At 34.1% G+C, this 12,241-nt stretch overlaps 1 long non-coding RNA gene and 1 other non-coding gene across 2 annotated transcripts in view; both read right to left on the reverse strand.

Moving 5' to 3' along the window:
- Positions 1 to 12,241, reverse strand: part of linc.sox4a (linc RNA sox4a) — a 102,434-nt gene that overhangs the window by 45,081 nt on the left and 45,112 nt on the right. Inside the window, exons 2-3 of the long non-coding RNA XR_659033.5 lie at positions 10,689 to 10,874; positions 10,510 to 10,589 (exon numbers count right to left, since the gene is read on the reverse strand). This is a non-coding gene — a long non-coding RNA (linc RNA sox4a). The remainder of the gene's footprint in view (positions 1 to 10,509; positions 10,590 to 10,688; positions 10,875 to 12,241) is intronic.
- Positions 1,506 to 1,628, reverse strand: mir7145 (microRNA mir-7145). Its single transcript, NR_105066.1, has one exon. It is a non-coding gene; the product is annotated as a microRNA mir-7145 (primary transcript).

Genomic DNA, 12,241 nt, shown 5'->3' on the forward strand with positions numbered 1-12,241 from the left:
AAATGGGGCATAATAGGATGACTTTAAAATCAAACACACTTCTTGTGTGAAGTTCTCCAGCTCCAGTAGATCTTTTCATGTTTATTTAGACTATTCACGACTTGTAAGATTATCAATACAATTCTCATATTGCAGTACGTGCTCTCACTTCTTTCATCATTTTTTAATTAAAAAGCTCCTCTGTGAGATCTGATAAGAGGGAGATCTCAAGCAAAACAAGAAAATAAAAACCTCCCTAGCCATAAAAAAAAACAATCCATAATTCATAGTCTTCTGTCTAGTCTGCGGGCAAAAGTCATAGTGACATGTATTATTGATCGCACGCTTCTTATGTTATTAATTCACAATACTGGCTTGAGGAAGAGAGATGAGAGCTGACGATTTCTGCTGTGCATGAAGATCTTCAGAGTACAACATTATAAATGCTGTCTTTAAGAAAGCCTTTTAGACATGAGAGACTGCAATGAGTGCTCAATTCAGCTGGCATTTCTTCTTTGAAAATGTTATTAATAAATCATTATTTTAAAAAGTATTATTCACTGTTTGCCGACTTATACTAAAGCAAAACATACTACAACATGTCAAAATGTCTTAGTTCTCTATTATATGAATTCTGTTATTGCTTTTCTGAATGAGAAACTGCTCCAGAAGAGTTGTTGTCAGAGTGAGCTGTCAAAATGATTCAGACAGAATCGTAAACTGATTCACCGTGTTTTGCTAAAATGTTTGAGCAAATCATTGTAAACAATTGACTCAGAGTGACTCATGTGTGAAACAGATCTTACTAGTTCTAAACAGCAGACCGGGAACAAGAGACATATTAAAAGCCAAAATATTGTTACGTGTGCACTGGGAAACATGCAACTTGTTATTCTACTAAATCATTAAACCTGTAGAGCCTGATATCAGAATTGTTTTTATTTATTTAATTTTTTTTTCTGTAGCAATTAGACAAAATATTAATATTAATATTAATATATAAAAAATATTTCATTTTGAATATAATTTTAAAGTGTCCAGTGTTATTATGAAGCACATTTTTTATATAGGGGGAGCAATAAGCAAAACCAAAGATTCACTAAAGCTGCATTAATATTTATTTTTAATTATGTTTTCAAACAGATATATAATATATAAATAAACAATCTTTGCTAATAACTTTTATAATAAATTATTGAAAGAACAATAGAAAGAATAAATTAATGAAAAAAATTGCAGAATTTCAGAATCTCAGAAGCCTCGAGTATTTTATTTGTTACTGACATTTTTTAAATCCCAAAAAGCAAAAACAAAACAAAACTCAAAAAACAGACAAAACACACACACACATTAAAACAAAACACGCAGTCAATGAATAAATAAAATAAAATAAAATAAAATAAAATAAAACTCTGCTAAATAGTTTCTTTTTGTCATAATTTTCCCACCCTTCATTAGCTCCAAACCAGGTTGAGTTTGTTTCTTCTGTTAAGCAGAAGACAAGATACATTCATGAGTGTTGGAAACTGGTAACCATTGGCTTCCATTGTTGTTTATGTATGTATTTATGTATGTATTATTGATTATTTAGTTTGTGTTGAATACTATACTTACTGATAACAGTTTTCAAAATGGAAAACAAGGTCCCAAAATATTATACAATTTTGTATTATTATTATTAAAAATGTGAGTAAAAATAGATATACATACATGTGGCTTTCAAGAATTTGTATTTATTCCAGCGACGCTCCAGGGACAGACGAGTCTTCGCTGAGGCCCTCTTCCAGCCTCCACCACAGTGACTGAAGCTCTGCACAAGATTTTTGGCCAGCGGAGAAATTAAAATGGTCGTGCCCAACTGAGTCTGGTTCTCTCAAGGTTTTTTTTCTTCACTCCCATCAGGTGAAGTTTTTTTTCCCTCTCCGCTGTCGCCACTGCCTCGCATGGTTCAGGATTGGTAGAGCTACGCATCGATGAATTTGCTCTTTAGTGTTTGAACTCTCAGTAATGATTAAATCACACTGAACTGAGCTAAACTGAACTGAACTGAACTTAAACACTAAAACCTGAACCACACTGTTCCAGTTACTATGACCATTTATGTGAAGCTGCTTTGACACAATCTACATTGTAAAACCGCTATACAAATAAAGCTGAATTGAATTGAATTATTAAATAAACAAACAAATAAACCCTAATAACAGTCAATGAACAAAAGAAAAGAAAGAAAGAAAGAAAGAAAGAAAGAAAGAAAGAAAGAAAGAAAGAAAGAAAGAAAGAAAGAACAAATACAAAAAATACAAAAACAAAAAAACAAAGAGAAAACAAACACAGAAATAAAAGCATATATAGCACAGTCAATGAATAAATAATTAAATAGACAAACAAACAAATACAAAAAACAAAGACAAAGACAAGACACACACAAACAATACATAAATCAATTAATAAATAAATAAATAAATATATAAATAAATAAATAAATAGACAAACAAACAAAACACAAAAAACATAGACAAAACACACACACACACACACACAAATAAAAAACAAAGCACAGTCAATAAATAAATAAATAAATAAATAAATAAATAGACAAACAAACAACACAAAAAACAAAGACAAAACACACACACACAAATCAAAATAAAGCACAGTCAATGAATAAATAAATAAATAGACAAACTAACAAATACAAAAAACAAAACAAAAAAACAATGACAAATAACACATACTCACACACACACACACACACACACACACACACACACACACACACACACACACACACACACACACACACACACACACAAACATAACCAATGAACAAATAAATAAATAAATAAATAAATAAATAAATAAATAAATACAAACAAACAAACCCAAAACATACAAAAAACAAAGACAAAACACAAGCACAAATATAAACAACACAGTCAATGAATAAATAAATAAACAAACAAAAAAACAAACAAATATACAAAAAATATTTTTAGACATGTTTATTTTGATACATATTATTTATTTATTAATTTGTGTGTTTAGTTTTTTGAATATGTTTGTGTGTTTCGTCTTTGTTTTTTGTGTTTTTTATATATATAATTTTTTTGTGTTTATTTGTTTGTTTCTTTCATAAATATAAATTCTTAAAAGCCACATGTGTGTATATCTATTTCTACTCACATTTTTAATAATAATAATACAAAATTGTATAATATTTTCAAACCTTGGGACCTGTTTTCCATTTTGACAACTGCTATCAGTAAGTATTCAACTAAATATTCAATTACAAACTAAATAATCAAAGTAAATAAATAAATACAGATATAAACAACAATGCAATACAATGGCTACCAGTTTCTAACACTTGTCAAAGTATCTTCTCTTGTGCTCAACAGAAGAAACAAACTCAACCTAAGCTAATGAAGGGTGGGTAAATGAATAAATGTCAAATAAATGAGTGGCAGAATTTTTTTCTTTAAGATAGATTTGCTACCCACACACACACACACAAAGAAAAATTAAATAATTACTTAATGACCACCTTAATACTTAAAAACACTATTAAATTACTAGTCTAGCTTTAGTATTGTATCCAGCACTGCCTGGATGAAGCTGTAACACACTCATGTGTCTCTAGAGAGCGGCTGCTTTTCAGAGTCTGTCATTGGGTCTTCCTGTGGGGAAGGTCAAAGTGGAAAGAGCCAACACAGGGTAACTGAGCGGCCCCTCAACAAAAGAGAAACGCTGGGAGTCCCACACATCAGGCTTTCTCCAGGCCTGCAGGATATGCCCCCCGCTCGCGATCTGTTACCGCAGGAAGAAACAGCCCTGTCATTGTGAGCAAGTAGGTCAGTGGACCCCGAGCAGCTGAGAGACCACAAATCAGTCAAATATAAAGTCCAGAAGAGCTCAGAGGACAAGCAAAACACTCGCTTGAAGCAAATGTTTACTGTTTGGCTGTGTATAAAAAATACAACGTGTTACTTACAGAGTTAGCTTACCAAAAAGTGAAAATTCTGTCCGTTCTTTATATCTGAATATGAGACAAAATAAAATCTGAGTATGTATTTTAAGTCAACAGATAAAAATATATATATAAAAACCTTTCTGAACTGATTAAAGCTCCTTTTGTGCTCCAAGAAGATCACGAAATAATCAGTGAATTAGCATTTTGTGGTGATCAAATTATTTAATTAAATGTTTGTTATCATCATCATCATCATTATTATTCATCATTATATCATCATCATTATTGTTGTTGTTTTTGTTTTTTATTATATGTTTATTATTAAAATAAACAAATAAATGTATGCATGTATGGATGGATTGATTGAAAATTATAAACTGCACCTAAATTACAGTTTTAAAAAGAAACAGCAAGCAATTTAGTAAGCTAGACTTAAACTTTAAAAGAAGTAAAATAAAATGGAATTTTATTCATTCCAAAAATAAAATAAATAACAAGTTAAGTCAAAAAAGTTCATGTGGTGCAAATTTTTAGAAGGTTCTGAAACCAGTACTGTATATATCAAGATTGAATTTGTTGTCTCTTTATTAAAACAGAAATTACAAATCATTTAGGTAATCTTTTTTTGAATAACAAATAAATTATTTTATTATTTTTATTTTATTTTATTTATTTATTTTTTTTATTTTATTTTTTTGCATCAGTAGCAAAATTACTTCTTTAAGCAGATGTTGGTATTTAACGTGACCTTTCTTTGAACGATGCATCCAAGTACAACCGATTTTGGGAGACTGTATGAAAATTTATAATAATAATAATGTGTAATGTAACATTAGGACTCTTTAAGTACTTTACAGAGTTGTTCTTTAGATTTAGCGCTGTCATAGATTGTATTTTCTGTCAGAGTGATTTCTTACTATTCAGATCTGGACTCTTTGGAGGCCATTTCATTATCATGCTAAACAATAAACCAATAATCAATCAAGTGCATGATAGGTGCATCAAAGGTATTACATAATGGGCTCTACTTTACACAGTCTAAAGTGCATGGCGTAAAGGTATTAAGGGCATCTTCAAATCCACTTTTCTAATTTTAAGGATGGAAAAATAAAGTTTGGGCGCATGGTCTAACAGGGTTGTGCTTATTCATCTAATAAGCCGATATTGTGTTTTAAGCATATTGTGCATTAAACCAATCAGAAGCTCATCTCCTATTCCCTTTAAGAGTCAGTGTCATTGTGCCATGGCACATTAGCTATTTACATGGTGGACTCTGTAAGAGGAAAAACTTAATACTTAACGAGCAAAAAAAAAAAAACAGTTAAACAGCCCATCTGCAGCCCGAAGATAAAGAACGAGTCTCCTCCATTCTGCCTTTTTACTTTCTCTCTATTTCTTCACCTTTGTGGATAAGGAAACGGTATTGTACGCACTCCACTGAGATATCCATAGCTAATATGTTTAATTTGGTTTTCATGTTAAGCGCAGAGATTTTTTCAAAACTATTTATAAATTCAGTTATAATTTTCTACAAACAAATAAATGAAAAACAATAAAGCATGGTCAAGTTATATACAAACACGCCTCCTATTCTTATGCCCCAAATGGTGATGCAGACGTCTCTAAAACCCGACAGGAGGACAAATCTAAACAAATCTCTTAATAAAACAAATAAAAAATAAGCATATAATAAATAATACTAATAATAACAACATTATACAAAAGCAAATTGTCATGAATGAACTGACAATTTATGTAGAAAATAATAATTGTTGTAATATTTTATTTCATGAATTCCTTTTCATTTGTAAAGATATTTGCGTATTGCTGTACATCCTGTGTGTATTAAACAGTGTGTATGCATTAAGGGTGCACAACTAGCAAGCTCTGCGCTGGACTTTAGACCTGTTTTGAGCTGGTCAATAGCGCAGTCTATTTTAGTTCCACAGCTCCTTTCTAGACCTGAACACCCATAAGTTCACAAAGCGGTGCATATGGATTTGCTATTTAAACATTGTAGCGCAAAATGGGAAAATTAGAGTTGTGTTGTCTGAAAATAGCAACACATCACACCAAACATGTCTTGCGCCTTATCGCACCAGGTGTATAACAGGGCCCAATGACTTACAGTCTGTTTTCAGCAACATTTCACCATTCACAATCCCATCAATTCAGACAATAATGTAGGGCTGTAAGATAAAGTTCAATTAAATCGCCTGAGGATGTTTCTCCATGACTCCAAAACAGCAGAAAAATTCCATAATAATTGTTGAATAAACAGAAGATTTAGCTGTTTTCACAGATTCAGTGTGACTAATAGCTACACAACTATCATAATACAAGGTTTATGAGTTGTATTATTATTTTTTTCAAGCAATATAATATTATATAGTAATACAATGTACGGACGGACGGACGGAGAGACAGACAGACAGACAGACAGACAGACAGACAGACCGACAGACAGACAGACAGACAGACAGACAGACAGACAGACAGACAGACAGACAGACACAGACAGACAGACAGACAGACAGACAGACAGACAGACAGACAGACAGACAGACAGACAGACAGATAGATAGATAGATAGATAGATAGATAGATAGATAGATAGAAAGATATTATACTCTATTTTCCGAAATTCCATTCCTCAAATATGTTTATCTTGCCATCTCAAGGAAAATATCCATTATTTGCCCTACATAAATAATCAATAACAACAGTCCAGCCTGAAGCCCATATAAAACAAAACGAGTGTAACTGACAGGCAAATGTGTTTATCTATGGTGCCTCTGGTTACACGCATGCACTTCAGTTTGTATTATGTGTTTACATTACTACAGAAACTGGCAAAGCCAAAAGGGTTAATGCAATGAATGACATCTGACCTCATCTTCAACCCAGGAAACAGCAACAAACAGCATAAAGACATAGACATCCATATATGCATCCGCACAGGGGGGAGGTTAGCATCTGGCTAAGCTATCAGCACTCTTGCAACGTCTCTTGTCAATTTACGAGTCCTGTTTTCTGAAGTTAGAGCTCACTATGGTGCTTTAAATATGCAGCTGAAGAGAGCACATGCCCATCTCTGACCTCAATACAACAGCATATTCCTGCTATTCAACCTCAGTCTTATAACACACATAAACTGGCGCTGTTAACAAAACCACCACTGGCTTTCAGCTTTGTAAGAGGTGCAGCAATAACAGTAAGTTTAAAAATATTACCATGTTGACTATCAATGATAAATGACAATGTAGATTATATCAAAATGTCTGGTCTATTAAAATGGCCAGAGTTATGAAAAATTAAAGGACATTGTAATAAAAAAAGAGATATCTGTATTGGCTATTTTGTCAATATTTATATCATCATGTGGACTATTAATGATAAATGACAATATAGATTATAAAAAAATTTCTGGTCAACTGAAATGGTCAGAGTCATGAAAAATTGAAGGACATATATTTTTTTAAATAACTGTTTTGGCTGTTTTTTTTTTTCATTTTCTGCAGTGTTTTAGTAAAATTATTAATCTGTGTTGGTCAAAGTATTTATCAAATGAATAAAATAATTAATCACATGATTCGCAGCTCTATATACAGTATATTAGCCCTCCTGAATTATAAGCCCCTTGTTTATTTTTATTTTTATTTTTTATATTGAGAGATTATGTATTTTTATGTTTAAGAGTAGAGTATATGCTGGTGTTTAACTGCATTGCTTTATTGCATTCCTGCAGTGGGCTCTGTAGCTACTGAAGCTGTAGTGGGCATTTCTTTCTGTCTCGTGCTGAACCCAGTCGACAAATCTCAATAGACTGGGTTATCGGTCCAATCATCGCAGATTAGCGCTAAGGAGGGGTTTGGGAACAAATTAATCGCTGAACGATTCATATGGGAGTTGCTGGGATAATTAGGTAAAAATAAATGCATATTATAAGACTATAGCCCCTTTCACACAGTGATACCGGCAAATATCCGGAAAATTTCCGGAACTACTTTACCGGAATGTTCAAAAAAACGCTGTTCACACAGGCGAGGACGTTATGGAATTTTTCCGGAAAAGAGCATTCACACATCCATCGCAAAATGCCGGTAAATTCTGACATCATTAACCAGAAATGACCCCTAATAGGCTGCGCTTGTGTTTGTAAACATTTGACTACATTACAAACTCTTCGGATGGATCAGTATTGAGTACAACTCTAATGAAAACATAGGGAAACACTTTCGCATGTCGAGATGTTCATGATATGTGTGTGCTAGCGCTATGGGTGCTCACGGGCACACGCAAAGCATGAAGGTAAACAAACAACGGATTATCATAAACATTTTATCGATAATTATTTACACAGCATTAAGAAGGAACATAGAAACATTATCTGACTAACATCTTGCAGCTAAAGGTGTCTGGAAAAAATATTCAAAGGCTTTTATTCTCATAAACCGCGCGCACGTGAATGCGTCTGACTGTTCTGATTGGCTAAAGCAGGTGTCTCACGTCAGCCCGTTCTAGACGTGCACGCGCTTATTCCGGAAATCTTCCTTCTGCGTTCACACAGCGCAGCATTCCGGCAAATTACCGGTAATGTTACAACTTCTCTTTCTGGAAAATAGCCAGAACGAATTTACCGGTATTTTCAAAAAGGACCTGTTCACACATACAAGCTTTCCGGAAAATTGCCGGTAATTTTCCAGAAAGGTCTGTATGTGTGAAAGGAGCTAATGAAAGTGTTTTTTTGACCTTGCACCCATATCAGCTAGCTGTTGGTGACCAAAACCAAAATATGACATTTTTTTATGCAAAATAGGGGCTCTTTAATCTTATTTTAAGATATTCTACCTGATATTACTTCAGTTTATATATAAAAAGCTAATTTAGTTGTGCTACATAAGGTAAACAAAGTGTTGTACATAAAAAGGTAAATTTATATTTAGTCAATCAAACAGTTGCTGGTAGTCAAAGACTTACAATGTCAATTAATTTATTGTCCCTTTTAATTTCATGATTTTCTTAAGATTGTTTATGGTTGGTGGCAGGGCTTTACATTAACACCCGCCAACCCGCCAAATGCGGGTGGATATCGGAGGTGGGTTAGACAGTTACTGTGGTGGGTTAGACAGCCACTCCCACAAGCCACTATGGCCGAAACCTCACTTTTAAATTACCAGTGCTGGCTCGTCATCACTAGATTAGACTGTCTGTTAGTTTATGACCGTTTGTCTATATGTGTACAAATGTGATCTTAGAATCGAGAAGCAGCACGTCTGACAAAAACAGCTTTCCGCGCGAACAAAAAAAAGCAAGTGAACAACGAATGAGAGGATCAGGCGCACTGTGATCAAGCTTTCCTCGCTCACTGACGAGCTTTAGTGTCACACGTGCACAGATGATTTGATGCGCGCAAGTGTTTAAAAACTCCTGTGCCGTTTCCTCACTCGAAGCAACCGTGCCTGGAATTGAAACTAGTGTGATGCTCGTGCATCCACAGTTCTTCAAGGTCTTGAGATTCTTTGTAAGCAGCAGCAGCAGTTGTTGTAGTTTTTGCTTTACCCGTTGTTTGAACAGATTATTAATTGGACTAACATTAACCATGTGCATGGCATCATCCTTTCATTATCGCGCACAGAATGTTTTTACCCACTTTCTTTAGCTTGCTGTTAGTTTTGTTAATATAGTTTAATAATCACCCTTTACAATAATATTGCTTTAATATGTTGTTGTAGGCATAGTTGACCGGTGATCTGAGGTCTGGAGCCAGAACAAACCACTGTGCATAGTTCTAGATGCATGAGAATATGTATATTTTTAAATGTCAGCTGTTTTGTTGAATAAAAAGTGTATGTATACAGCAGTATTTTGCTTGTTTTGACAATTTTTTTAAAATTTGAGGCAAGGAAATAATTAGTTTGGTGTGGCCAGAGAAAAAAAGGTAAATCCTTATTGTGTTGAGCCCTGAAAAGTCCTGTAAAGGAAAACTAATTTGCAATCCGACACTTTTTTATGAAAGCATAACCTATTTGCTCATGCTCATTGAGTAAGCTCATAAACAAAAAACAGTTAAATGAACGAGGAGGCAAGTGGAAAAAACACAAAATCTAAATGAAGTAATTTTAGCATGCCACAACCCATGCCAAAGTCAAGTTTTTGCAAATAAAATATATTTTCCCAACAACAAAATTGTAGCTAGTGAAAAAAGGCGAGTGGCTAGTAATGGTGGAAAACTACTAGCCACAGCGGCTGGTGATCAAAAAAAGTTAAGGTCAAGCCCTGGTTGGTGTTTTTTTCTCATATGAAAAATGTATTTAGACCTATTTTGTTATCATTGTGTGTGTGTGTGTGTAAACAGGACACCATCCAACAACCCCCTGCACCAGTACCCTCTCCCCTGAATTTTTTATTTTTTTTTTCTGCTCATAATGTACATACTGCTCTTCTGGTTTTGAAGTATTTGTAAAACGGTTTGGATAAAGGCACCTGCTGAACAAATAATTATATTGAAATGTAACCAAATGGAAGATAAATAGAGGGGAGAGTTAACTGCTACTCACAGTGACCACTAGGTGCAGAGTTGTGTGCAAACCAGCAAAATGACTTGGCAGCATTGTGCCGAGATAATTTGGACATCAAGCTGAAAGCATAGTTAAGCAACAAGGTCAGCATGACAGGTTACGCTGCCTCACAAGTGTGGGAAAAGCATGGCACTCGGCCGTCGGCCTTGATTACTCACTACTTCAGAGGGAGCCAGGTCCAGTTTCTCCACAAGCCTGGTTAAAGAGAGGCCGGAGTCATCGGTCTGTCACTGCCGGTTTCCAGTCACGCAGACAGGCAAACAATGAGGAGGAAGTCATGAAATCAACCACAGGCTCTGGCTTCTGTTGTGTCTGGGAAAAGACCTCAGCTCCCACACAAGAACCTGTGGAGTGGACAAAAGAGAGAAGGTCAAAGATCATTCCGGAAACAACAAGATTCTGGCCTGCAAACTCTGTCTAACTGTTATTTTAGGACATCAGGGCCACATTCCTTTCGAGCTCTTGGCTTTTAAACACTAAGACAATCGATCAGAAGGGAAGATGGAGAGAAAGATCTGTGTTTTTTGAACAGGCTAAAGGTTTTGCTAAATGTTTATGTTCATAAAGATGATATGATACCATGTTAGGTGAATGAAAACTCTTACAAAAAATAGGTGCACTTCAAATGTGTAAATTACATTTAAAAAGATGATGTGAAACTGCAAGCATAATTACATTAAAAGAATGGAAACTAGAGCTGTGCAATATGACAAAAATCTCTTATCATGATAACAAATAAAGGACAACTTTTATTATTATTATTTAAAGTGTTCAATCGGTAGCATGGTGGCTCAGAGGTTGGGACTGTCACCAATCCCGGCTGGGTCATTTGGCATTTCTGTGTGGAGTTTGCATGTTCTCCCCGTGTTCGTGTGGGTTTCCTCCGGGTGCTGCAGTTTCCCTCACAGTCCAAAGACATGCAGTACAGGTGATATGGATAAATTAAATTGTCCGTAGTGTATCAGTGTGTGTGTGAATGAGAGTTTCCCTGAACTGAGTTGCGGCTGGAAGGGCATCTGCTGTGTAAAACATATGCCAGAATAGTTGGTGGTTCATTCCACGGTGACAACCCCTGATAAATAAGGAACTAAGACAGTAGGAAATTGATTGAATGAATAAAAGTATATAATAAATCAATGTACTCATTCATATGTAATGATATTTCTCACTTTATTAAGAACTTCAGGGCAAATGTTAGATTAATAATGTAAATATGAATATAAATAAAATAAAAAGCACTTTTCAAAAAGTAATGACACAGACAGGTCCAACATAAAAATGAGAAATGTAAACTTTGTACTTTTAAGATTTCAACTAGATCACAATGTTGTTATCCGTTTTTCTCCCTGGATCCCCTGTAACAACAGGTAATATTGCATTCAAATAAATTATGACGTACACAATGCATTTGTGTCACCACAAAATAAACAACAGACCATAATATGAAACAGTGTATATATATATATATATATATATATATATATATATATATATATATATATATATATATATATAGATGATAGATAGATAGATAGATAGATAGATAGATAGATAGATAGATAGATAGATAGATAGATAGATAGATAGATAGATAGATAGATAGACACACACACACACACACAGTTGAAATCAGAATTATTAAACCCTAATATATTTATTTTTTTTATTTTTTGAATATTTAAATGATGTTTAACAGAGCAAGGAAAATTTT

The sequence above is a fragment of the Danio rerio genome, chromosome 19 (genome assembly GCF_049306965.1).
Source record: "Danio rerio strain Tuebingen ecotype United States chromosome 19, GRCz12tu, whole genome shotgun sequence".
NCBI classification, from domain to species: domain Eukaryota; kingdom Metazoa; phylum Chordata; class Actinopteri; order Cypriniformes; family Danionidae; genus Danio; species Danio rerio.